This window comes from Aphelocoma coerulescens, assembly GCF_041296385.1.
Source record: "Aphelocoma coerulescens isolate FSJ_1873_10779 chromosome Z unlocalized genomic scaffold, UR_Acoe_1.0 ChrZ, whole genome shotgun sequence".
Lineage (NCBI taxonomy): Eukaryota > Metazoa > Chordata > Aves > Passeriformes > Corvidae > Aphelocoma > Aphelocoma coerulescens.
Genome location: NW_027184085.1, coordinates 49873790 through 49897561, shown reverse-complemented (window position 1 = coordinate 49897561; position 23772 = coordinate 49873790). Strand labels below are relative to the sequence as shown.

Here is a 23772-nt window from a genome sequence, read left to right as displayed (position 1 = left end):
TGAGGAGCTGGGTGTTCAATCTCAGACAAAAATGCAAGCAGCACAGAGGTGGGGTTTGGAAGTTTACTTGTTTAAGTTAGTTATTGAGTTAAGTTAGTAAAACAATGTGTTTTATGTGACTGGTGGGAGGTCATTCATCTTGCCACTTACTCAGCTCGGGAAATGTTTTTAATCTTTCTAAATGATCAGTTAAGAAATACCTTGGTCATGCCTCTTTTGCAGCCACTGATGCAGGATTAAGAGAAAGCTGAGGAAGCAAATGAAGAGGATAAATCAACAAGAATCATCAAGAAGTCTGGAAAAGAGGATTTATGAAGAATGACTGAAAGAACAATAAAAAGGAGAAAAACAATTAAGGTTCCTTTCTGGAAAACAGCAACATCTTGCTTCTTACCCAGAGCTTACCTTTACATGTATTTCATCTCTCTAAATCTACCCTATCTGGCTCTACAGGAAGATAGCAAATTTGTCTCATTAAGGGATACATATTCTGGAGCAATGTTTTAACGTTTGAAGTATCTTATTTAATCTGCAGCAGTTAACAAATAAACCAATTAAATTTAAGTTATTTGGTATCAAAGAAAACTGCCAGGTTATGTAGATGTTTTGGGTTTGAATTATTGTGATCAGGTGGACTTTTAAGCCTGCCTTTGTAGTTTTTATAAGTATTCTGTAGAGAAAAAAAAATAAGTCTCTTACAAGTATGGAACAATGATTTTGTTTCGAGCAGCATGCTGCAAACAAACAATTTTGCTTCAAATCGTTCATCTGACTTCTCAAATAAGCAAAGTCTGCAAAGTGTGGGATAGAGGGGATTGGAAGATCATATTGATAATGGCAAATATTTCCACACCATAAATGATTTTAATGTCTGAATTATTTTAATGCATAACATAAGGTAATAATAAATGTGTCTTATTTTCTGAAATCTCTGTATACTCATCTAGCCAAAATCCTGGTGTAACTTCATAAAGCCTAACTAGGAGCCAATATACACAATTTGTACTTAACAGATACAAAGCAAACAAAGAAAGTGGTTGTTTCCAGAATAGGAAAACAAGACAAGCCATGAAAGCCTTCTCATCAGATGTTATGGCTGATCATAGGTTTACCCTGCTCCAAAGCCAGACTGAAAAGGCTACTGAAAAGAAATCCACAATGGGTTGCTAAAAAAATAAGGAATATCTCCAACTTATGGTCTTCCTAAATTGCAGCTTCTTGGAGGCTGGGCAAATATATCAGAGAAACATTGTTCAGAATAATTGTTCAGAATCTATATTCTTCTTGAAAAATTATCTTTACTTATCAGTAGGATTGAAGTGATGGGACAGTGGGGCCTTCAATTTGACTTTGTATATCTGTATTTAAAGTCTCACATTTGCTTAATTTTTTCTGACTTTTTCTGCATTGAAATTTTGCTCTTCCTTTATTAAACTCTTCACAAGATTAACCTGGTGATCAAAGCCTCATCACATGCCACGGCCATTGTCCTCTGATATGAAAACTATGGGGCCCATAAAAGTTTATCTGTATGATGTAGAGACATTCCTGCTTCTGTATGATGTGTTGTGAGGAGGAATCTGATTCCTACCCTATCACATGGAAGTGACCTCACTGTTGTCATGAAGTTGACAGGGTATTCATACCTTGTCACTGGAATGCAACAAGAGCTACTATAACAACCTATGTGCTTCACTAGAAATTAGGCACATCTCAAGCAATTTTTTTTTGCAAATTGTGGAAATGTATTGCACATGCTGTTTTATTTCTCAAGATAGTGAATTATGTACAGTGAACCTCCTTCCCATACAACAATTCATTACAAATCCTTAGACAAGTTTGACATAATGCAATCAATCTGCACATGCAGACCCACATGCAGGATTCTCAAAAAATTAGCAATTTTATCTGCCAGTCCAAACATCTACACATACAGTTATCTGTGTATTTTGATTTATACCTCATCAAATCTTTTCTGTTGAATGAAAATATTAACTTCACCTCATCCTGAATCATGAGTTAAGCCATAAAACTAGAAAATTACATGAAATTTTCTCATTACTATTGGGAATATTCTCCTACAGGAGAAAGGAGTTTTCACTTGCTCCTCTAACACCACTTCCCCAAAACACAGACACAGATACTAATAAAATATTGCATTCATACATCATAGTTGCATTTTCAGTTTTTAGATTTTTTTTGCCATCTATCTCTGCTAAAGAGTTAGATCTAAATTTTAGGTCAAATCAATGATTTTGTTCTCATGTTTTGTTTTGGTTTTCCTACAAATGCAATTAAAAAAGAAAAAAAATCAAACCAATCTTGAATTAATAGGGAAGTTGACAAGCATGTAAGCTAGTAATAAGAAAGATAGTATGAAATAACTGCCCCCCCCCTCAAATTTTCAAACAGTGAAACTCAACATGAATAGAGAAAAGAAATAATTGCTTGACAAACAGCTATACAGAAAGGATTCTTAACAACTTATAAATGTGCCAATAATTCTTAAATGCTGTCAGCATAAATTTTTCTCTTGGAAAATGGTTATATTTAAAATGAATTCTTGTTTTTCAGTTTCTAATGCAGTAGGCATCAAGTGAAAAGGAAATGAAATGCAGACATTGAAGATTGATGATGCTTGAGAAGAGTCCAAAAATTATTTCAATGTCTAGATGGCTAAAGTTATTGTAGGTTCCATTAAGACAAATCATTGTCTAATATTCTATTCCTTTCATATAGATATTTTGACTACCATCCAAAGAAGAACGGCATTACTCTGCATTGACCAGTGGAAAGAGGCACAAAATTTCCCCACCTCTAGAAGTATTTTCCACACAAAATGCTTCAAACCTTCATATGTCTAAAAAGTTAAAGTAGGTTGAGCTTATATTGTTTTGGCTTTCTACACATCTTCTTTGTATGGAACATTTAACCTTTACAGAAAAAAACAACTCTGGTTTGATATTACTAATTATGCCAATGAGGCACAACTGTGAATAGCAGACCTGAAAGCGGACAGGTGATCAGCAGAACTATTTCAGCAGGGTAGGGTCTGATTAGAATCCTGGCTTAGGAACAGTCTGTAAAACCCATTGCCAGCACTAGATTCACCATGATGGCATTCTGATGTTCTTAGGGGTTGGAAAGGTGTCCAGGTAGTCTAGGAGATTTGTTTTACATCACAGGGAACCAAATGTTAAGAGTTATCTTACAGAGGAGAAAACCTCTCTCACTGATGTATAGAGCAACCTTGTACCTGTCAATTTATGTGGCAAGAGGCACTAATCCTCCTCTTGTTAGCCTAAAAAAATTCAGTAATCAATTTCTATAGAAATATTTAAATACTTTAACTTCCTATCTAAGAGAATGTCACATGTGCATTTGTGTAAAACACACAAGTAGACTGCATGGTTTCAAGAGCTTGTGTCCCACTATTTCTGGATGTGCAAGTCAAACCCAGCTGATGAACAACTTCAGAAGAACAGTTGCATTAAATCTATCTTGTATTTCTGAGAAGGTCCAAAGGCACAGGATAAAATATCTAGCTGAAATAAAAATATCTACATGAAAAAACTCTTCTTTTTTTTTTTTTTTTCAGTGTGTAGGTCCAGAGAGAAATCACAGTCACATGGGTTATTCCCATCAGGTAATTCATAAAATAGGTAGTCCTAGCTTGCCATTACTGAGGTCAAGAAAACTAAATGTTTGTCTCTCCCCATAAGAGCCAGACTTTACCTCATGCCACCAGCAATACACTCAGTATGATGCCATGCCAATCCCAGAAGTGAATTATCTCTTTGCTCCAATGCATCTCTAACAGGTTTCAGGTTTTCATAGTTTTTAGCTAGTTCTCAAAAAACAGTCTCACAAGACTACAAATGAAGATGTAAGGCTAAAAGCAAAATATCAGAAAGCATTTTCTGTACTTTGGGGGCTGGATGGGACGTGAAGTGAAGGGAAACTGGAATGCATACAGATAAAACTAGACTATTATAAAAGCAGGTGAAACAATTCTGTCTTCCATGCAAATAATTATTCCAAATCCTTTTTTAAAACTTCAGGGTTGTAAATTTTTATTTTAATCACTTTCACACTCATAAAAATATAAAGTACAAAATAAAAGAGAAATTCAGTTTACAGAGAGAAAACACAGTAAAAGCTCTTTAGTCAGATTTCCATTTGATGCCTTGCTTGCTTCCCTTACTGTAGAAAATCCATCTCTCACCTAAAACTTGCTGTAACTACAGCCCTTCTTGTACTTGTCCTCTTTTCTCTTCCCTTTCCACATGTCCAACATTTTCTCCCATGAGTCTGAAGATTACAAGTCATGTATCTCACCTTACCTGAACAGGTGCTGTGACCAGCAAAGCAGGTGTCCACAAGGCTCAGACATCACCTTTGCCCCCATGGAACATCAGTCTGGGACTCTTCCCTCTACTAACCATTGATTTCAACAAAACCTATAGAACTTCCAATCTTTGAGGCCTCTACCCTGTTGTATTTGATTCAAACTTGTCAGCTCCAGGTTACTGGAGGAATAAGGATGAGAAAAACCAACTAATTCTGTATGATTGTTTCCTTAGACACACACAATGCCAGGGAGAGTGATGACAGCATGTACAGCACTGGGTCATAAGGCAGCATCTCATGAAACATTTAAATATGTTCTTAAATTAAAATTAAAGACATCTTAAATGTCTGTTACTGCATAACACAGAGACAGAGCAATGTAGAGACTGAACACACTGAACATTTTTCCCCAAAATTACCGATAAAATTACGTTCTATGACATTTTTGTGACAAACACTAAATCATTATACAGAAAAATCAGAGCATAATTCTACTGCATTCCTCTAGTTCTGGCCATCAGAGAACCACCTTCCACTTTTCATCTTGGTGGGGATCATTAAGAATCTATTAAAATTTGACTTTCTGTTACCCAGACTGAATGAAATTTATATCCATATTTGGTGATCTGAGGTTAAATGTAAGCACAGGAAGGTCCCTGGTCCATAGATCCAGCATGGACCTGTTGTTCTCTTCTGACAACAGCAGATTTTGTGATATGGGATCATTCAAATAATCTTAAAACATATTCTAGAGATATACTTACTGCTGACGGACCATCTATTTGGAAAGAAGTTCTCCATAATGAGAATAGATTTGTCTATTGCAGTCAAACCTGATTTTTCCTCTCTCTTTGCCGCATAAAAGAAGAGTAATTGTGATAAGATTTACCCTATTTCTTCAAAATTAAGCAGCAGCATATACTGATGCTTAGTTATTGATGCCACATTTTATAAAATTTTGCTGTTGTGGGGGTTATGTACAGACTTTAGAGTTTTTGAGAGTAGAAGAGTGAATTTTTTATTTTCACCTTGTAAGGTCAGTATAGTACTGTAATTAAAAACTTCTGAAGACCTCAGAAGAGAATGAAGAGTTTCAGCAGTACAAGGAGGACAGTAACAATCTTCCAAGAGCAGCTAAGCAAGCTTCATTTGACTTCAAGAGGATGTTTTAATGAAGAGCAATAAACTACATTTCTTTCCAAAATTAATTTGAAATGGTATGAGAACAACACAGAAAATTTCATCCCAACTGAATAAAATTCAAAACCTGTCCCAGTGTGGTCTCAGACTGCTCTACAGAGGCAACTGTATAACAGCAAGGCAACTTGAAGTAAGCACTTTGTAAAGCATCTTTTTGTCATACTTAAAATATCAGCATATTTTTTCATGCTCAGAGCTCACCCCAATCTAATCATACTCAGACAATCTGCTACATAATACTCTTGGGGCTACCTCTGTGTCTTCCTCATTGTTTAAATGCCTCGTAGAGTGGATTTCTTCAGGGAAAGTACAACATGGGGAAGAGACGGAAGAAAATAATTTAGTACCTATACATAATGTTTTAGCTGAAATTAATAAGATGTGAGAATGTTCAGCTTCCTATCCACAAGAGATGCTTTTACTATGAAATGAAATTGAATCAATAAGCCATAACAGTTAAACAATTTCTAGGAAATAAACAGACATGTTAATAATACATCTAAACATATTTCAGACTTCCTGATTTCTTAACATACCGAAAGGTGCTACTAAAGAGAATGGGCTCTTCAGTTGAAGGCTGAAAATCTTTACCAGGAGATAAATCTTATTCCTAATATTTTAAGTTTCATTTTGAAGGAATTGTTTTTTTTTCCATCTTTCAAAGTTAGAACTCAGTAAACGAACTTTTTTCCAAAATTATGTAGGAAAAGCTCCTGCATACAATTTCATATGATTCTTGGCACTACTTACACAGCCTGTCAGACTTTCAAGAGAAATGTGACTTTTTATTGACTTTGTTTAAAACAGTGATTTAGTTGTCCGCTTTGAAATAAGAGATGCACCATTATGGGTTACAGAGTGTTTTATTTGTGCGGCCTCTGTTATGTTTCTTTTAGAAGAGTAATCCAAAACAGATCTTTGGAAGGAGGGAAGATTTGCTGAAACTGCTTTGAGGGAATGGTGTTGAAACTTCAGAGAGCCGCAAACGGAGGAATTCCAGCTGGGAAAATACAGCTTTTCCAAAGACAGAAAAAAGTAAGGGGTAAAAAGAAGCCTCCAACAGACTGGAAAAATTGTTTCGAGACAACAAAATGCATGGCAATTTGGAAAGTCATGTGTTAACAAAAAACAAGGATCCACTTTGGCAAATACATAGCGAGTAGGGGAACAGCTAAAATATATATGCATTACATAAATCTATTCTGTCTGAACCAGTATTTTTAAGCATTCTTTATGACAAAAACTACCTAATACTTATCCTGTTGATATAATAATGAATCAGATTTTTTTTAATTTAAAGGCTTCATTAGAGTGCTTAGCATCAGGATGTCTCAACAGTTCCTTCCCAAATTCCACACAACTAGCCTTGCCCAACACAGTATTTTTTCTTTTTATTATATTTTCTGAGGAAATGTATTTCCAACCTAAAATACATTGAATTTTGGTTAGGAGAAATTCTAACCAAACCTGGCCACCCTCACACTCCTTCGTAAGCTAATGGTCTCTTCTGTGGGGTTGAAAAAAGTAGGGGGGCATAAAGATAAGCATGTAGATCTATGTAATTTTTATTACACTAGGAAAATTGAATTAATTTTAATTCTGAAAAGAATTACATAACATCAGTCTATCTTGTACTTCAGATTTGAATTTTTATTTAATACAATGTCATCTTCCCTCACAGTTCTGTGATTCCTTAAAACTGGCTTCAAATAAGTGAAAACATCCTTTTGTTTTCTACCACCTTCCTCCTGACCCATAGGTAAGGCTATTTAAAATGATGAGTTATTCTCATGCAGTTATAAGACATTATAAGACACATTATAAGACACAATATCTGATCTGTGAACAGAACAAGAAAATTAAAATGTGACTATCTTAGACTCTAAGGATTAAACCTTTGAATTTGTCTAGACTGGGCTATTGCATAGTATTTATAAAGAGATGGAATACAAAAAGTCCACAGCCCTGCAATAGGAATCATGTGGAAATACAATTGCAACTTATTTTCAGGTCTTTCTACAACTCTGAAGCACCAAAAGAGCTTGTCATGTTTTAAAAACCAGCAGTGTTGTATTTCTCTTAAGGGACTGTCCTCCCTTATTTTTAAAGGAGATTATCCCCTCCCAAGTCCCTAACAAGCTAGCTCCTTCGTGATTTATAGACGTTCAGTATATACATTCTATATATAATAAGAAAATTTATATTTGTTTAGTTTGCTGATGAAACTCTTCCTTTTCTTCACCATTAGAAGAAGAGAAATAAATATCACCTCACTGTCTCTAATAGACTGTCAGAAATTGGAATTGAAACAAATGGGCTCTCCAGGAGTCTAAAATGCTGAGCCAGGAGTTCAGACTCTGCTGGAATAGCAGTGGGAGACTATCAGTATCTTCTGCAGAAGAGCTGAAATTTTCTTTTATTCCTTTTAATGGAAATAAACACTAAACACACACTAGAAATATGTTCTATCTTTTAATCTTTAGAAAGCATGGGATTAACTCTTTTCTCTCTCCCAATGCAGATCCTTAGGGAAAGCCTGCTTTGACTGTTTCTCAAAGGGTGGAGTAAAACATCTAATGGAAACAAATCAGAAGGTTGTAGAAGGTTAAGTATCCAAAAAATGAACTTTCTCAGTTTACTTATTGATTAGAATAATGCAGTTATATTTCTATTGCCTGTGTTTTTAAGTTGAACTCTATTCTTGACAAATAACTTTGACTCAACTCCCTCTTGTAATTTTCCTATGCTAAAAGTACAATTCTGCAATCCTTGCTATTGTATGAAGCAAATCAATCCATTGTCCCCATAAATCTAGACTGGTTATGTATGGCCTCTATTTCTGGTGTGACTTACTTTCCCATTTTTCTCAGATGTTTGAAATGTAAGTGTGCCTCTGATCTCTCTCTTTTGCAGCGTTAAACTGTCACTAAAAGTCACATTTTCCATTGATAAAATTGGTAGAGATGGATAATCAAGCCCCTGCCATTACTTTCAGGTACGAAATTGAGTTTGCCTGCACAACAGCTAAAAAGCTTTTGTGTTTGGATGTGCAGTGAGCAGACTCACTATAGAAATCGCTAAAGGAGAATAAATCTGAAACACTGAGGCATCATTATTTTTACCATAATAATTTCTCAAGGAAAATTATTCTTAAGTTTTAAAATGAAAATCCAGTTTGAATGCTAGGCAGGAGCTGTACAGAAGGCAAAGTGCAAAGCAGATGTTCCCACATTTTTCTGCAGCAGATAAAGTGCAGAACTGATGCACAGATTCTTTATATATGCCTAGGTCACTAAGCAAAGGGAAGCAAATTGGAGAAGTAAGGAAAAGCTGATGGACTGTGACATTTCTTCTGTTTACATGTCTACTTCACTGACACTTGACAGTTATTAAAGTTGTTCTCATGTTTGAGGGAGTCATTTCCAATTGCCTGTACATGCAAAAGCTTTCAAGAGAAATACAATGTATCACTTCAAGAGTTCCACAATTTAAAGTTTTTCCTATTTAAACCTCTATACAAATTTGCCAGTCAGAGCGAGAGAACAAGGATTGAGTTGTTCTGACACTTTCTATTGCAGCATCTCTCCTGACTTTTATACCCCAGATGCTACATCTTTACATAATGACAGTGAAGAACCAGCACAACATGGCTTTCACATTTCAAACTAGGTGACGTAGTTAATTTCCTTTTGAAAGCACGTGCCTCATTTGAAGACATTTTTTTTGTCAATGCAAAGACAAAGATGCCTGTTCCAAAGGCATTTGGTAGACGACACAAAAATAAAGGATGAGGGCTGAGCTAAATGAGCAAATTACAGACATAATTTTGAGAAGTATGGAAACCCAAAATACACAAGGCAGATGACACTTCAAGAAATTGCTTCATATTGAAGAAAATTCATTCAAGGGAGATGCCTACCAACCCATCCTTTCACAAGGATATAGGTGTTAAGGTTTGGCTCCAAGTGAAAGATATCGCATTTAGATGCCATAATGTACTTTCTGTAAAAGGGAGAAAATTCAGCTGATGCTTCTCCCGGGCTGGATTTGTCCCACAGGCTTTAAAGACTTAATAAACGCAGCTGCAGTTTCCATAATTCTGAATCACATAGGCTTAGCCTAAAGCTAAAGAGCATGTGACTCCCTGTGCCTCCTACTAGCCTGGAAAATGAATGTTACAGACTCTACACATATTTTTTCCTAACAAATGAAAAAAAAAAAAATCCTGTGTGACTTTAGCAACAAGGACAACACACAGAAATGAAATGTCCTGAAAACCCAAATCCTCTAACATTTCTCTTTTCTAGCAGCAGCAACTTGGCCTGCTCCACTTAGGGTACCATATTGTGCTCATCTGTTTTGAAACAGCCCTATATGAGAGTCACGAATCAAGTAAATGTCTGGCCTTTTAAAGTGTTGAAATCTGCTGCCTGACCTCATTCCTGTCAGTCAAATCAAGAGTTCCTATGGGTCTGTTAATTTGTTGGCACCTTTAGCAAGCTTTCTGTGTAGAGAACAGAACATAGAAATGTGGTCTGAAATCCATATTGACAAATCTGTTAATTAAATGTCAATCATAAGACCCGTTCAGCTAGACTCTACTTCCAAGCCTATCAAGTTTCTAGAGTTGGTGGGATCTGAAATAAAAGCACATCAAGGAAAAATAAAACTCACACAATATCACTTTAATTACATTTTTCATATAGAACCTAATTTTCATAAGGAATTTAACTTTCCATTTTCCAGCAAGTGAAACCAGTGGAAGATTTTCCTGAACACGCCTAAGGAAGATGAACAACACTGTTCTTGGTGAACTGATTAATCTTTATCAGTATTTAGGTATGCAATATCTGGCAGCAAAAAGTCAAGAAGTCTATGTACAAGATATGGGGTTTCATATGAATCCAGGAGCTGTAGTTCAGGAATGAGTAATGGAAAAAATAAGGGCATTAAATGAAAAATGTGCCTATGCTTGCAAAACCACAGAAAAGATGCCTATCGCAGTGCATTTTTAAAGGTTGTCAAGAGCTGCAGGACAACAAAACTATAATCCAGTGCTTTCAAATGCATTTGGACTGCTAAGGATGTGTGAATGGGAAATATGTCAGAATGACCACTTACTCTGATGATGTCATCCTACGAGATTATTTGGGGTCTTGGGAGAAAGGAAAAAGATGAAATCTACACCAGGTTTTCTGTCTATGGAATTGAAGTTCATGTAAGAAAACGAGTGTAACTAACTTTTGCAGTAAAGAGAAAAAAGTCAAAATGGGTGCTTATAAATAAAGGCAAACTATGCAAAGCACAACCCCCCACATACCAGTGTGAGTTTGTACAGTGTCCTGAAAATAGTCTTTACATACCTTTGTCATGTACGACCTTCTTCCTTATCACATTTCTACTTTGATGTCAAACACTGTACTTAGTGGGAAACTAGTAAAAATGTGAAATGTAGCTAGAGGGGCACAGAACAAATAGAGACAAGATATGTTGTAGGCAAAGATTAAAATCTAGCTATGAAACAAAGGCAATAGAAGACTTTAGAAATCAGCATGCCAAGCATACTTCACAACAAATTACAAGATTTCAGTATAGCTATTGCTGCTATAGATTGGAGTACAATGTACCATAGTGGCATGTGATATTCAGGAAAATCCAGTTACTGAAAGGAAACTATCCTTAAATGTAAACACTTAAAGTGAAAGAGTGAAAAAAAAAGTCTTATGTTGTGCATGGGTCTCCACTCTTATGTCCCATTTTTTCCCAGGAAAATATAACAAATATAACTGTCATATCATCTTAGAATTTTGGGTTGTTTCACAGGTACCACGTTTGAAAACTATGCTTAAAATCTTGAAATTCTATATAGCTCTATAGTGTAGACCCAAAAGCAGCTCAAAAAACTAGAGTCAGAGATATATACACCAACACACCTGCAAATTTAACAAAGAAGAAACAAAATCTGGGTTTCATATTGTGATCATCACCATGAGCTTTTTACCTGACAGCAGGTGCCCAGAATTTCAGTTTCTGCTTTTAAAGTAGGCATAGAGCTTGTTTTGATTCACTTTCCCTACAGAATGGAAAGCTGAATCACTTTTTAAATGACTAAAGCTTCCATATACCTTTCAATTGTTTCCACTACTAATGTTCACTTTGCAAGTCCTTCACCCAAACATTGCAAATTTCTGCAAAACTTCTACCTAGTTATCCAAAATAATTTTGGGAGAACATAATTCTTTCTCTTGTGGACAAATAGGAGCAATAAATGAACATTATTCCATGACTTGCATCTTAATGAATCCTGCAGAGTTTTGTAACTGGAGAATAGGAAAATTCAAGCATACAAAATTATTTCATAGTAATAATTGTGATACCAAGTACTTAGAAATACAATGAGTATGGAGGATGTAGGTGTATATGTTTTTCAGCTTTGCTATGTGATTAGGATTTATAGGAATATTGAAAAATCTAGAAACCTTAAGTATGTCTAACATGAACCACACTTGGAAAAACTCCTAAAGATACCATTCAGAATATTCATTTGCATCTGAGAGAATTACATTTATATTATACTAATAAAAAAAATACACGTAAATAACAATCATTATCTTGATGGATGATCTATGGACAGAGGTAAAGAACCCTGAAAATTAGTGGGGAAACTAATTAATTATGCTAATAGCTTGGCATGTCCCCAAGATTTTTTATGTATGTCAGAAATGCACCTGAGATCTGTGGGTCTCCTTACAGCCACAAATGCTACTTTATTCTGTTTGGTTTATTTCATTAAAGGGAAAATGTTTTGATTTTCTGAGGCTGGTCTGGATACCTGCTCTTCAGAAATCCTTGTAATGCCTGAGTGAAAGAAAAAGGCAAAAATTACAGCATAGCAAAGTTTCTGGCTTCTCCCCAGCATACAGCCCAGCACTTACTGCCTTAAGAAGTTCTGTTCATACTACAGCAAATACCCAGTTCAGAAGGCATTATATGCAGCAGAATGTACAGGTTGAACTCAGGAATGTCAACATTATTTCAGAATGATTTATTATCTCCCTGGTAGTCAAAATAAAAATCCTCAGTTTGTGTCTGACAGTTTATTAATTACATATTTAATTCATAGGCTGTGTTTATGAACAGGCTTTAATTCTGAATACTACCATACATTTTTATGGCTTTTACTCAAGCTATTTAAAAAGTGATTATGGAGCTTAGAAATAAAGTCTCATTCTTCAATTTAGGTGAGTCTACATTTGAAAGGGAAAAACCCACACTATACTTGCTAAGTATCTTATCCTAAATGCCTATAATTTACTGGTTCGCACAAGCCTATCCCAGGATTAAGTGATTTTTTTTTTTTTCCATCTTATTTTCTCCCTTCCTCATCCTACTGAGAAGGGGAGTGATGGAGTGGCTTGGTGGGCATGTGGTATCCAGCCACAGTGTAGCTTATATTTCCTTCTCTGTGTATCTGCTTTTTATCATTCACTGTCTAAGCTCATACAGCTCAAATCTTAGAAGGGACAAAAAAAGGGGTAACCAGCAAAACAAGTGGGTCACTGGAGGGACTGGAAGGTATGTGTTCAATGATAGTATACACTTTGCTACACAGACTCATAGAATTTCCAAGTTTGGAAGAGACCTTCAAGGCCACCCTTACAGCCATCCACCTGGCACTGCCACTGTAACCCCTAAAGCACATCACAAGCACCAGATCCAGATGCCTCAAGCACCTCCAGGGATAGGGACTCCACCACTTCCCAGGGAAACCTATTCCAATGCCTGACCACCCTGACAGTGAAAAAGTTCTTTTCTACTACCTAATTTGAATGTCCCCTGTTATGGCCAATGGCTTATAGTCATTTCCTCTTGTCCTCTCACAGCAGGAGAGACTGACCCCCACCTCACTACACCCTCCTTTCAGGACTTGTAGAGAGTGATGGGGCCACCCCTGAGCCTCCTCTTCTGGAGACTAAACAACCCCAGCTCCCTCAGCCAGTTCTCATAGACAGGTTTTTTGGTCCTTTCATGAGCGTTGTTGCCTTTCACTGGTGTATTGGGTTTGCATAGCCTGGTTTTGGTAGCAGGGGAGCTACAGGGGTGGCTTCTCTGAGGAACTGCTGGAAGCTTCCATGAGGTCTGGCAGAGCCAATCCCTGACGGCTCTGAAGATGGCCATGCTGCTGGCCAAGGCTGGGCCAGTTAGAAATGATGGTAATGCCTCTATGAAAACATATTTAAGAAGAAATCAAAGGTTGTGGGCAGTTTTAATTTGGATGAAAGAAGAGTGGAGTGAGAACATGTGAGAGGAATACCTATGCAGACACCAAGATCAGTGGAGAAGGATGGGTGTAGGTGCTCCAGGCACTGGAGCTGAGATTCCCCTGCAGCCCGTGGTGCAGCTGTGCCCCTGCAGCCCACAGAGATCCACCGGGATGCAGACATAGATGCTGGAGCAGGTGGATAATTGAGAGGAGGCTGTGAGCCCATGGGAGACCCAGGCCCTGCTCCCAGGCTGGAGCAGCCTGTCCTTGGAGGACTCTACCCTGTGGAAGAGTGACCCACGCTGCAGCAGTTTTGGGAGGACTGTGTGCCCGTGGGAAGGATTCACATGCAGCAGGTCGCAGAGAACTGTTGCTTGTGAGACAGAGCTGTGTCAGAGAAGTTCATAGAGAACTGTCTCCTGTGGGAGGCCCGCCATGGTGCACCAGGGGAACGACTCCTCTCCCTGAGCAGCCGGGAAAGCCTTGGGTGATGAACTGACCATAACCCCATTCCCTGTCTCCTTGTGCCACCGGGTAGGAGGTAGAGCTGGAAAGAGGGAGGGGTGGGGGGAAGGTGTTGCTAAGGGCTCATTTTACTTCTCATTATCCTGCTCCAATTTCATTGGTAATAAATTCACTTCATTGAATTCCCTTAGTTGGGCCTGTTTTGCTCATGATGGTATTTGGTGAGTGATCTCTCTCCCGGTCCTTAATTTCAACCCAGGAACCCTGTGTTAAATTTTTTCTCCCCTGTCCAGCTGCAGAGAGGAGTGAGTGAGCAGCTTCGGTGGGTGCCCAGCATCTGGCCTGGGTCAACCCACTACAACTGGACATGCTTCAGCACCTCAGTGTCCTCTTTAAAGTGAAGTCAGGTTTTCTATAGAAGAAAAGTGGAAGTTGGAATAGACTGCTATCAACTTACAAGTCACTTACCAGGATAGATCCCTATCACACCAAAATAAGTGCAAACACAGAGAAAACCTACACACTTCAATGAATGTAGTCAAATAAATGTAAATCACTCTTGAAATAACTGGTGAATGATGTGAATGAAATCTAAAACAAACTCAGGAATTCACCTCAAAATTTTAGTTTAAAAGTTTTTTTTGAAATTTGCTGAAAGCACTTTCAAAATCTCTAGTTAGCTTTGAAATTATCTAGCAGGCTATATAAAACATAACATTTGCACAGGTTCAGAACTCATTATATAAATTGTTCCTATAACTGGGAAAATTAATTTTAAGTTATAAATGCAATCCTAAGCAAATGAAACCTGAGAAGTTATTAACTTTAAAACCCTAAATAGTCAGCTCCTATCAACTGTTATCTTATTTGAAAATAATTGATTAGGTCTTTCAAGAAATTCTTTTTAGTTTTTTATTCCATGGGTTTAAAATACCCTAATTTACAAGTAGAAACTTAATTTTCTGTTCCCATTTTTCAAATTACCTATTGCACTCAAAATCCTTTTACTTTTTCTCTTCCTTTCAGAGCTGATAGCTTGTGAAAAAATGATGGTTCAGTCACCCTGGAGACTAAATGCTGCTAGTCCCTTTTTCTTATGAGTGATAAGTGAGGGAAGGTTCAATATGCCTCAGCCTTGATTAGAATTTGAAAGAATTCTTATTTTGATGGAGACTGTCACAAGGTCTCTGATCCTTTGATGAGTCTTGAGTTGAGTGTCAAGTGAGGTAGATAAAGCGATTATAAAACAAGATTGGTAGAAGTGCTTTAGAAATCAAGCGAGCTTTTGTGGAAGGCTCTAGGTTGAGGGGAGATCAAAAGGCAAAGGTCTGTGGACTCTCAACTGTTCTGTTCATTATCTGGATAAATCAGGGATGAAAAGTGGGTATTCCACACACTCTTAAATACTATTAAGATGATCTGAGAAAGTCAAGACTTCTTCATCCCTCGTCAGGATGATGACCTGCAGGACTTCCCACTCAGTAAAGTCTAGACATCCAGAAAGGCCTCATTCAGGAACACAAAGTCATTCACAGATTGCATACCTTGACATTCATTGCTCATCTGAGGCACAAACTCATCCCTCTGTCTCCTATATCTCTTTCCTGATAAAGCTGGGTCATGTTGCAGGGATCCTTCTCCAGCCCCACGGTGAAGAAATGCTTTCAGCAGCTTTACACATCCTGTACTTGATATGACAAGGCCATCTTCTTGTGCCCTGCAAAAATCCTGTGTCTATCTTTAACTACTCTCCCAGTTTCTACACTTTGTGAGACAAGTTCAGCTTTCTATGAACACCTATTATAAAAGCTCAGTTCAGACAGTAGCCCAGCTGTCTGCCTAGGGACAACAGTAGCTGGCTAGAAAAGCCTCCCACCTCTGTGCGTGAAGAGACCAGGCTCAGCCTGCCACAGTGACAAGGTGCTATCTGCTCTAAAGACTTGGTCAGCCCTCTCTGAGGACATCCACAACATCACCTCAGTGTGCTCCGAGCTGACATCTCTCAGGACCAACTATCCCTTGGCTTCTTGGCTATGAAGCCAGATCAGTTATGTCTCCTCTACTTCTGTCATTATCTTCTAGGTTTGCCATCTGAGCTGTGTAGTTGATATCAATCCAATGTTCACTGTTAATCAGTACATTTCCCCTGGACTTGTTCTTTCCTTGTGGGGCAAGGAGATTTCTCAGAGTGTTGCACACCATCTGGTCCTACCTCAACAAATATGAGTAGCCAAATTGCCAGAATTTGCTTATGAGCTAATTCACTGGTTATCATTAGGTTTAAAGACTAAATTAATACTTAGGTAGAAAACTGAGGAAATGCAGATGGGGATGAGCATCAGACCAGCAAAATACCTGCAAGCATCTCTCAGAATTTTGAATTCCAAATTTTTTTCATTAATTTGTGGCCAGTAAGAGCCACATTAATTGAAGTATTATGTCTGAAAAAAACCTCCTTGCTTCTGAACCCAGACACAGTTCTGCTAGTAGAATACACTAAGGACACAATTATGCTTTAGGAAGAAATCTGCAAAATCAATTCTTCTTTCAATGTTAGTTAAATTGAGAGGATTGATTTCAGATAAAAAGCTTGGTAAGAGTTCATTTGTTTATTTTTCCTTCACAAAAAGTGCTATATATGGCTACCTAATTTAAGTTGCAGTCATTTGAATTACAGCATGGAGACACAAAAGTATATTTGTTATCCAGCACACAAAATCAAGCTAATTTGAAGAAATATCCTTCAGCAGGAAGGTTAGATTCTGCAGCAACTTTCAGATTTCAGTTTGCCTTCTATTAAAATGCAGGTGTAGAACTCTTAGAAATGCATTCCCATCACCTTTACTTACTGAAGTATTCTAAAATTTTTCTATCTCCAATTTACAGAGATTATTTACTTTCCACAATTATGAAGTGTCCTGTACATGCATATTTTTCTTTAGAAATAGTTTCTAGCTAGAAATTTTCCTAGTAAGGATTTTGTGTTTCAGTTTTAAATTATTCTTTATATTCGGCACAGTAGTAAAAGCTGAAAAGCCAGTTGGTTTATTTTCAAAAGACAATATGTCCTATTTGTTAAATTGGAAGGATAAGACATAACAGCTACAGGTATCTTGTTTTTCCTGGTAAATCACATACACTGGGAGATCAAATACTAAGGTTTTTTGAATTTTAAGTAAAATAAGTGGAGATCATGACACCTTAACTAGCATTCTGGATTTGGTCTTCTGTCTATTTATTTTCAGCCTCCTATGTATTAAATGAGTATAATAGCATTTCTCATCTTCTAAGTTATTGTGAAAGTGTTGAAATAGCGAAATATCCAGATATAGAAGGCATTTCAATACCATAATTTGCTTTTTCCTTCATTTTTCCATATCACCCTAAAAATTCTTTTAATTCAGGCCACACAGAACATGAGAAATAAAGCCAAAAAAGAAAACTAAAAGGCACTAAAAAGATCATATTTCCTGACCTTAAGACATTCTTCTGGTCATAAAGGAAAAAGACATACTCTAAGCAAGGCTCAGTCAAATCCAGATATAATAACCACAAAAAAGTTTTTGTAAGCAGATACTTAAAAAATATACGTGGAGCACATTGAGAACAGCTATTCTGCTATCTGAAAAGTCATACAACAAAAAAAAGGAGAGTAAGTTGGTGAAAATTTAAACACTTGAAGCCATAAATACTCTGAGCCTGAATCTGTGCAGTTAGCCTTAATGTTTTTTATTGCATATCAGCTGAATGTGGTGCATCAGAAGCCCAGAGGTTCAGTGAAACAGAAATAAATAAGCTTAGAGGCTATTTAAATAACGTTTTGTTCCTCTTTCTTATTTCAGATGTGTGACAGAACACTAAATGACATTGAACTCTTTTCAAGCATGTGGCATTCAACACTTCACTGAGCTTTACAGCAGCTACTTCTTTGACTCCTTTAAAGAACCATTCATGACTTATGTGGTGCTGAATGAAAAACACTCTATAAGGTCAAAATATAACTTCTAGTCTTACTTCACCCTGTATAGATGTGACTCTGCATGACAGCAGAAATGCTCAGTGAACATTCCACAGCAAAATGATGGCTAATTTTTCAAATTCAGTTGCCTAGTGGAATAACTTCTGAAAATGGGGAAGACGGTAAAAGGAGGATTTATTTTTCACTTCCCAGTGATACATATATAAGGAATCTCAAAGTACAGGTGTATCTGCACTTGTCTAGCTTATAAAAAAGAATTGACTGCTTGTGACTACCTTATAGAAAACATTATACAATCTAATGATTTTTGGAAGATTTGAGTATTCTGTCTACATCTATATAAAGACGCATGTAGACTCGTACACATATGCACACATGACAATGTGAGTAACCTTTATTACAGCTGTCTTTTAGTCCATTTGAATTATGACTGTGAGTACTGAGATATTTATGATGCTTTTCCTATACTACAACAAATCCTCATCTGGACCTCTGCATCTCTGATATTCTTAGAAGACAACTCTTGAAAATGAGAGGAAGGAGAGACCCAGACACCTCCTTTTCCTCAGGCTCTTTACTGGATGTAAAACTATAGAGAATTTCCATCCAATTGTGCAAATGAGTATGGTTCCATTTTACTGGAAATATAAAGATCAAAAGAGGTCAGGCTAAGCAAGCTACAGTTATTCATGCAAAGTAATAATATTACTATGTTGCAGGAATATATAAACATCCTTTGGTTACAGCTTTAGTTCGAGGTATGCCAAGTTTTGGAGCCTAGAAAGCTCAACAGGCTTTTAATTATGTCCCCTGAGAAGAAATTCTTTTATTAATCAATATTATGTCTCTTCTCCCTTGAGTTTCCCTAAACAAATGCACTTTTTGTAAGATGCTGCAGCATACAGCTTACAAGCATAAAAATAAAAATGTAATGCAATGGCAAAACCACAATACTTGTTTTGAGCTCTGACTCTTTGAATTCTCAAAGTTACCACTTTTCAATAGTTATATTGAGATGTGTTTACAATATTGTATCCAATTATACATCGTTATGTAACCTAGCAAAGAGCACGATAACAGCAATACCTAAAGAAGAAATCATTACTGTTCATTATTTTAAACACAATAAATTCCACTAAAGATAATTTAGAAAAGATAATCTAGAAAAGACCGTAGCCTTTTGCAATGCAGGGGTCCCTGCTTGTGCCCAGGCAGTGCAGTGACTCACAGCCATGCTGACTGAAGCGCATCCAAAGATACAAAGACTAAACGGGAAGGGTTGCCTAGCCATGCCTAAGGGATAGTTAGGTAGGAGCGGTTAGCAAAAAAGATTGCTAAGAGCAAGTGCTCACAGCCAGCTTGACTTCATGAGGAGAAAGTGCAGCTTGTAAAACTCAGTTTTCCTCTATGATAAGGTAGCCCAGCTAGGCAAAAAAGAGAAGCCAGTTGATGTAAACCTTTTGGATTGCAGTTAAGCTTTTTATGCCATCTCTTACAGTAGCCTTCTGGAAAAATTAGAGTGCTGCACAATCACCAACCATATGATGTTTAACAAAGAAAATTGACAGATTCTGCATCTGTGATGGCAACCCTGGTTGTGTGTTCAGACAATTGAACAAGACTGGAGAGCAGCACTGTGGAAAAGGACCCAGGGGTCCTGATCATGGCAAGTTGAACATGAGTCAGCAGTGCCCTGGCAGCCAGGAGGGCCACCCATGTCCTGGGGTGCATCAGGCACAGCATCACCAGCTGGGCAACAGAGGGAGTTATCCTGCTCTGCTCTCAACTGGGGCAGCCTCACCTCAAGTGCTGGGGGGCAGTTTTGGGTGCAAAAGTATAAGAAATACATGAAGCTCTTAGAGAGTGTCCAAAGGGGGGCAACAAAGATGGTGAAGGGCCTTGTGGAGAGGCCATGTGAGGAGTAGCTGAGGTCACTTGGTCTGTTCAGCCTGGAGGAGACTGACCTCATCATGGTCTTCAACAGTCTCGCAAGGGGAAGTGGTTGGGCAGGCACTGATCTCTTCTCTGTGGTGACCAGTGCCAGCACACAAGGGAATGGCCTGAAGCTGTGTCAGGGGAAGTTTAGGCTGGATATTAGAAAAAGGTTCTTCACCCAGAGGGTGGCTGAGCACTGGAACAGGCTCCCCAGGGAAGTGGTCACAGCACAAGCATGAGAGTTCAAGAAACATTTGGACAATGCTCTCAGGCACATGGTGTGACTCTTTTAGTTGTCCTATGCAGGGCTAAGAGTTGGACTTGATTATCCTTATGCGTCCCTTCCAACTCAGGATATCCTGTGCTTCTATGATTTTATCGTTCTGTGAAGATCAGATGGACATGATCACCAATCTCAAATGCTTCTATGCTAAATGGACCCTCCCATGATAACTCAGGGTTCGCAACACTTTGATGACTGCAGGATGACAATGTATGATCCTGCAATCTCCTTCCAGACATGATAATTCCATTTCCTAACATGGCCATCTCTAATTTTTAGATAATCCTATTCTGGGTGGGATTTCCAAGATAATGGCTTTCCAGAACCTCTGTTTTTATTCCAAGAAGAAGAAGCCTCCCACCCCTCCCCTGACAGGCCAGGACTAACAGCAACCCTTTAGTATTTGCTGATACTATGCCTAATAGGGGTTCTGGGTTAAAAGCCTCTTTTTGTTAACACATGTAAATTTTAAAAGATTCTGCAAGAATCAGTGTAAGCTTTTAATGTAAGTATGGGGTCTTGCATCCAGCAACAGCAGAGAGAAGTAGAGGAAAAGAAGAAAGGAAGGAAAGCAAGCAGGTCCAAACACAGCACACCTTGCTTCCTCTCACCATTAAACTTAAGGACAAGCCCAATCCTCATTTCACTTGTGTGAGAAAGTGAAATGGTTTCTCACATGCACTTGCATGCTCTTTCAGACTCCTCTTTTACTAATGCTATCAGAGATATCTATCCTTAGTCCTCCTTCTTTAAATTGTTTAAATTAAAATTTGATAATTTTCCAGATTTGGGGTTGGGGTGTATGTGCACTTTGTCAGATTAATTCCTGGTTATGCAGTCCCATTTGATGAAAAGGACAGTTGCTGAATTAGCAAATGACTGACCAAAGACAAAGTTTTTAGTTTATAATAAAAATCCCATTTTACCAACAGCTGGCTTTAAGCAGACCTATAAGAAATTATTTATGCTTGTACACTCATGTTCCCATGTTTCATTTTCTGTCAAATTAGACTCTGAATTTATGAATATTATGATGCCTGTGTGTGACCCATTGTGAATTTGGACCATAGCCTATGTGCTTGCTGCTTTCAATCCTAGAGATCAATGCCTAGATACCCTGTGTATAGGCACCTTTTGATATAACTTTGTCAAATTGGTTTCAATTTTCACTTTTTCTGAGTGTACATGGGGCTTTGAGTCACAGGCAAAAGCCTTAGGTACAACCCATTAAATCCTACAGATAAACAGCAACATTACAAAATCCAGCAAGACTGGATCTAAAATGAGATGCCATGCCTAGCCCTCCTATTTTAGATCATTTGAAAGTTAATGGACCAGTTTATGTCTGAGGTACTGCACCATTACACTGTATCAGTGATAATATTATGGGACTTTCAACAGATGAAGTAAACTACATTGTAAGTGGCAACAGAGAGCTTCATTTCCTTCTAGTGGATATGTAACAACTATTATTTGGATAGGCTTCAAAACATTGTCAGAGAGCAGGAAGAAAAGTTTTTAGGATTAGAGCAAAAAGGAGAAGGAGCTGACAGAGAACTACTAAAATATGATATATATGAAGGTTTTCTTGCATGATATGCTTCAGTTCAGAATTTTACAGCAACACTCTCTATAACATTTTATGGTTTTGCCATTTACATAAGTATAATATTTGAGTGCCTGATATTATTGACAACATTTCTCCTTAAAAATACATCTTCAATAGTAGCTATTATAATTTTGTTTTGCAGAAGGGGAGCATACTACATGAATTGCTTCAGGTAAGGAATCTGCAGTATTTGAATACCATAAGTTCTTATACAATCACTGTGAAGGCATTTCCTATTCAAATAAATGTTAGGATTTTTTTATTTAAGTTGCTGATATGTCATGATATCTCCTAAGTCAGATAATCCATTTCTATTCCATCTATGTTTTTTACATGGTCAGCCTAAGTGTTTCAACTTTTATAGAGGCATTTACCCTGGAAGAATTTGATGTTTTAATTTTTCTTTTTCAGTCCTGGATTTCAAAAAAATACACTGAGAAAATTAAATGTTTGTGGGATCTGGTAGTGTTTGTGTACCTTTTGTTACTTTTTCTTTCCATACTTTATAACAGAAATCAGAAAACTTAAACACTTTAAAACAGAAAGAGAGTGGCTGATCTACTAATGCTTTTTTAGTTTCTTTTTTGGCATGCTGCTTTAACAATAAGTGCAAGCAAAATATGAGTTCCAATTGATATTGGAGATACTGGACTCTCATTTTCATGGGTTTTAAGGTGTATGCATTGGGTGATATTTTCTTCAGATACTCTGATGCAAATGAAAAAAAGATATTCTATTGATTAGATTAGTAAGAAAGTAAATTTTGTGTAAACTTTGAGTTACATGGCCGTAGGTTGAGAGGAATAGAAAAATGTGGAAAAACTTCATAAAGTTATCACTAAGTATTTCTGCTTATTAATATCTAAGTATCTCTTTGAAAATGTAAATAGAAAAAAGTTATATTAAGTTATAATTTCTTTGTAAGAACTCCTCAGTGATCTCTCTGTGAGAAATTATCTGCCATATTGGCACAGAAAACTCGTGGCATGTTCAAAACAATCACCACATGGCTATGATGTAGATGTAAGATTGAAGGTCCATGTTGCATCTCAAATATTCACGGAATCAAGCATCTCAGTCAATTGATGAATTTTTAATGAGTGTTTATTTTTTATGCAAAACCAGCATTGGCCACATTTATCCATGGTTTGCCTTTTTTTTTTTTTTTTTCCCTTTTATCTAGTGCTAATTCAAAGATAAAATCTAGAAAATAGAAGACAGCTTGTGTTTTTCTTTTCAGTCATGAGTTCATTTCTTCAGGCCTCAGCTTTCCATGTCTACCCATCAAAACATAGTTGTTCAATTAATCTACTCGTAAATAAAAATGGGTAGAAAAAACCACAGAAATTTCTTACAGACTTACTTTTTATAGGGTTTGTTTTGTTTTGTTTTGTTTTTTTCTGGTCCGCATAATATCCACAAGCTTTTATTTAAAAATTGTCAGAAAAGACCCAAACCAAACCAGTTCAGTTTGGTTAAAATAATGCCTCACATATTACAGTGAATGATCACAGCTCAGCAAAACCTGAAAAACAGCTGTGGGAGTGACAGAACAAGTATCTTCACTCTGAGAGTGAGGCAATGTCCGTACTGAATGTAATTGTCATATAATATATTTTGCAAAGTGATCTCTCCAAAGCAGATTGAAAAGCAGATTGAAAAGCACATTATCTGGAGGAAGGAGACAG

At 37.2% G+C, this 23772-nt stretch overlaps 1 protein-coding gene across 8 annotated transcripts in view; it reads right to left on the bottom strand.

Annotated features, from left to right (window-relative positions):
* The window catches only part of LINGO2 (leucine rich repeat and Ig domain containing 2), a 512261-nt gene that overhangs the window by 118791 nt on the left and 369698 nt on the right, over positions 1-23772 (bottom strand). The window contains exon 5 of one of the 8 annotated variants that reach the window (XR_011147767.1): positions 201-247. The exons of the other annotated variants lie outside the window; for them this stretch is intronic. The gene's annotated coding sequence lies outside the window, so the exon portion shown is untranslated. Of the gene's footprint in view, positions 1-200; positions 248-23772 lie in introns of those variants that run through there. 8 annotated transcript variants of the gene reach the window in all.